The sequence below is a fragment of the Benincasa hispida genome, chromosome 10 (genome assembly GCF_027475165.1).
Source record: "Benincasa hispida cultivar pf3 chromosome 10, pf3_genome.v1.1, whole genome shotgun sequence".
NCBI classification, from domain to species: Eukaryota; Viridiplantae; Streptophyta; class Magnoliopsida; order Cucurbitales; family Cucurbitaceae; genus Benincasa; species Benincasa hispida.
Genome location: NC_143487.1, coordinates 34,380,324 through 34,385,499, shown reverse-complemented (window position 1 = coordinate 34,385,499; position 5,176 = coordinate 34,380,324). Strand labels below are relative to the sequence as shown.

At 31.4% G+C, this 5,176-nt stretch overlaps 1 long non-coding RNA gene across 1 annotated transcript; it reads right to left on the bottom strand.

Moving 5' to 3' along the window:
- Positions 1-2,619: 2,619 nt before the first annotated feature.
- Positions 2,620-4,827, bottom strand: LOC120088525 (uncharacterized). Its single transcript, XR_005484948.2, has 2 exons — positions 4,685-4,827; positions 2,620-4,596 (listed from the first exon to the last, which is right to left on the bottom strand). It is a non-coding gene; the product is annotated as an uncharacterized LOC120088525 (long non-coding RNA).
- Positions 4,828-5,176: the final 349 nt, after the last annotated feature.

Sequence of the window (5,176 nt, the reverse complement as noted above, 5' to 3'; positions counted from 1 at the left end):
CGATTGTCGGCCAATGGTGAAGATGGTTAACGATATCTTGTCGATGATGAAAATGGTCAACAATCACCGACGATTAAAACGATTGGTTGGTCACCGATTGTCACAATAATCGGTCACCAAGGGTAATAGTGTTTGATTGTGGACTGTCACCACAGTTGATCGTTAACAGGCATGCCGATCGATTGTTAACGATCACGATGATTGGTCACCGATGATCAAGATGTTCACCATCGATGGTAACGGTCAATGTTATTTATCGTCAATGGTTAAGGTGATCGGCCGCGATGGTCAAGACGATCGATCGTTGACGGTTAAAACAATCAATCGTTGACCATCAAGACGATTGGTCGTCAAAAGTCAAGACGATTGGTCACCAACACTCGATCATGAAGCGCCTGACATTTGTTGCCGACGGTCATCAACGACCATTGATAAGAGATAGAAGATGAAGGAAAATTTTTCTAAAACCTATGATATTAATTAAAGAACATATTCCAAACCCATGGATTTGATTTTTTGATCTTGAGAATTTTATTCCAAATGCCCAAACAAGAGTTTGGCTTCAAATACCAAACCACCCCTAATTCTAAATCCGTCGATCAAACATCTCGTTAAAGATTAAAATGGCTAATTTGAAATATGAGAGATTAAATACACCTATTTTTCAAAACTCAAGAACCAAAAAGATATTTTTCTCATGTTTTTATTGATAAAATATAAAAGGAATTCTACATTATAAAAAATAGTTTGGAAAATTTATCTTCCTTCGTTTTGGTTGAAGTTTCGAAAGATTTCAATTAATAAAAATATTATTAAAATTATTAAAAGCTGTCAAAAAATATATATATATTCGGAAAAGTTGTTGGTCTTTGCCGCCGTCAATTAAACTTAATAATTATTTTACTATATTATATTTCATTATTTCATCCTTTGTTCTTTTAAAAGAAATTAAAAAAAATCTAAATTATAAAAAAAAATATATCTTTAAACTTTGTATTTTGTGTCAAAAATATTTTTTTATTTTAAAAGAGTATATTTAAAATTTCAAAAGAGTTCAAAGATATCTCATCTGTTAGTTTTGAATCCGTTAAGTGTTTTGTTTTAAAAATACCTCTAAACTTTTCAAAATATCAAAAATACCCCTCAACTTTCTAAAATATAAAAAATATCCTTAAATTATTATTTTTTTTAAAAAAAAAAATACTCTTACAATGAGTATAACTCTAATTCTAATAAAAATTAAAAATTCTCCCACCGTTAGTATAGTGGTCGATCAAGTTTTCTTGAGTTCCAAATGAACTAATTTTAAAACAAATTATATATATACATATATCTTTATTTTATTTTTCATACAAATACCCTCACTTTTCTCCTATTTGTCTAATTTTTACACCAATTTTCTCATAAAACCAAGATAAGAACCTAAATTTTAAGTTAAAACAAAAAATCCAAGAACTCAAAACGATAAATAACCAAATAAAAATATTGTATCTGATTATTAACAAACTCTCAACATTGTTAAAACATTTAAGTTCTAAGATTTATTGGTGCTTCCATTATTCCTTTTCTTCTTGTTATTAGTTTATGACCTTAACTCTAGTGGGAAGTTTTATTTACTTGTTTATTCTTTTGAGAGAAAAAAATGCCAAATAGTTAATAAAAAGTGGATTAAGAGGGTAATGGAGAAGGAAAATGAGGAAAAAAAAAGAGAAAATAGAAAAGAAAGAGTGAGGTATTAACCGTTTCTATTCATATACTAGTAGTAATAGTATTTTTATTTTTTTTATTATTATTTTTAATGTTTAAGGGTACTTGCAAAAATTTTGAAATTTCTGGGTATTTTTACACAAAACACTAGGAGGTCATTTGTTTTTCAAGAATTTAGATAACTAAAATATTACATGCTTGGAATTATAGATGTTCGAATTGCAAATATCCTACATCCTTAGATAACATGTTTATTTTTTAAAAAATATTTTTGAAAATATCTAGGAATACTTGGATGACTGTGTTTATATATTAAATTTATATAATGTTTCAAGAATGTCCTTACAACTATTCATTAATTTATAATTATAATTTGAACTTATATAACATATTTATTTTTGTTAATTCAAATTTTTTATTAAATTAATATAGTTTTATTATTTTATTTGTTATTTTTCTCAACAAAATCATATAGATATTAATTTTATTATAAATATTATAAATTAGGTATAATGTAGATGTTCATACTTAGTGTCCAAAGACAAGTGTCATTCACTCATTACTTTATGTGTTGACCATGTGTCATTCAATAATTACTCCATGTGTTAACCATGTGTCATATAACTATTCATACTTAATGTCCAAATTGCCACATTCTAGTTGCCAAAACTCCTATAAATAATGATCATTGGATTTTGTAGTGAGGCATATTGGTGAGAATTTTAGTTAGAAATAAAGAGAAATTTCCATATTTACCTATTTTAATAATTTCCTTTCTTTTATTTATTTATTTCAATTTTAGTTATTTCTAACTTTTCAATATTTATTAACAGAACGTTACTACATGCATACATAGACCTTAGATAAAAAATTTAACTCTTTGTTTAAAGAAAAATAAAATGATTTCACATATAAAATAAAATAAATAAAATTTCACTAAAACATCTTAAAACATTCATTCAGGTCCCCCTAAAACATATGTTTAAAACTAGAAAACATTTAAGAACTTGAAAGTTTAACATAAAAAGTTATAGAATTTCAAGTACCAAAGACTCATTTCGAACATGAAAACATAAAATCATGAGCGAAAGCTTCTGTCTGGTCTTAATGCCACATTTACGAATTTTTCTTGTCATTCATTGGTCCATCTTTGCCCTTATCTGAAAAACATATCATAAGAAATGGCAGAGTATAAGAATATTCAGTAAGTGACCCACTACTGGGGCCACTAGGTGAATTAGTTAGCCTTCCCATCCGGGCACGGGTATACATGTTATAGGCAAAAACATAAGCATAGGCATAGACATAAGTAGTGAACCCGAAGGTCCACAAGTCATGGTAGTCATGGTGATCTTGAGGGAACACATATCATGACAATCCAGTGATCCGAAGGAACACATATCATAGCAATCTAGTGATCCTAAAGGAACACATATCATATCAGTCTAGTGATCCCGAAGGAACATATATCATAGCAATCTAGTGATCCCGAAGGAACACAAATCATAGCATGGGTGGTGATCCCAAAGGGATACCGAATCAGTCAAAAGTTGTGAACTCGAAGGTTTACAAACTTAAGATGTACGCAACCCAATAGAAAAGATAACAGTCGCCATCTAATCTAACATGCATCAAATGACTAATAGGCCTCATTCCATAAATCATAATCATATTATCAATAGTATCTTATCCAATATGCAAAAATGCAAACATAAGACCTCGTGTTATGATCATAACAACATAGCTCATAATTACTAGAACGCCCACACAGTTCGATCATAGTAAATCATTCCATAACATACAATAGTATTCTTTCTCAGTATATGCCCAATCTTAACCTCAACAACTTGGTTAAGACGATTGGCTAGTGGACAACCCAGTAGCAAGATACTTATCCCAATTACATCCGAATAATAAGCAATTTAATCTTACTCTTAACTTGGGTAGAATTTTAGATTAAGTCCTTGTCCCAAGACCATAATCAAATTTTATTTCAACATTTAGAACCGTTAACCATGTTGTAAATTAAATCTAAAGTGTTTCGAAGAATTTACCCAAATCAAACTCAACAAACCAAGGGTTGTGGAAACCTTATAACTTACCAAAGTCACCAAATTCAACTCTTAATAACACCAAACAGTTTGGTGTAAATTTCGAAACTCTTCCAAAACTTGAATATAACACCGAAAGCCCATAAACAACAATAAATCAAACCATAAGTCAATTGGTTTTCAACACTAAATAAAACCCAAACAAAACCAACATCTTATTTTGAGATTAAGCCCGAATGTAATATTTCAAGTAAATCCTCCTATTGGCTTGAGCAAACTTGAACCAAACCCCAATACGTAGTTTGCTTAATTTCCAACTTTGCACAAAAATCCAAATCTATATTTAAATCACAATTAAAGGTTGTAAACCCAACTCACAACAACATCAACCAATCTAAAAAAATTTAGAAACCTTAATCACTTATCGAAAGTCGCCAAAATCGATCTTTAAAACTGATGCAAAGTGGCTTACAACATTCCAAAACTTCAAGCTAATATTCCAAACATTGTGGGTAACATCAATTTAATGCCAAAATTTAATGAGCATTCAATAACATCCATGAAAATCCAAAAACCTACCAAAAATTCACCCAACTATTAATCCTTTATTCTCCTCTGAAAAATCCTCCAAACTCCAAATCTAAAATCCAAATGTCATGGGTGAATTAATTCCATGCCAAATTCCGTGGGTATTCAATAATAAATAAGAAAATCCATAGAAAACTCACAAAAACTGTCACCTGATGCGGATAAATGCCGATGGAAGTCCAACGACGGCAACGACGCACTCGACGGAGCACCGACTCATGGCAGAGGAGACAACGGTGGCCGAGGAATTCTGGCATGAAATCTAGTGAGAGAAAGAAGTAGAAAGAGAAAGAAAGAGAGGGAGATTAATAGTCGGAGGGGGGGAAAGAGCGGCTTACCGGTGGCGGACCTATGTGGCGGCGACGGAGGCGGAGCGACTTGCACGGACGGTGGCCGACTACGGCTAGTGGTGTGGGTCTGTCGCTTGCGTTATGCGAAGAAGAGAGAGAAACTAAAGGCACTGAGCCTGCGTGTTGAAGAAGAAGGGATGGCGTTTTTATGTATATTATTTTCTTTAACTCATATAATATTATATATATAAATCAAAACTTAACCTAATTTTGACTTTGGCCAAATTTTCTCATTCAACATACTTTAATAGTCATCAGTCTTATAGTAGTCAGAAGTGGTTGTCGAAATTGATTATCGAAGATGATTTTTACTGAAGTTCATAGTCGGAAGTGGTTGTCGGATCCTGAAGTTGGTTGCATGAAGGTGTATTAGAGTTGGTTGTCAAAATTTGTCATCGGAGGTGGTTTTCAAATCCCAGAGTTAGTCAGATGAAAGTGGTCGTCAAAATTGATCATCGAAAATGGTTTTACGGGAGATTG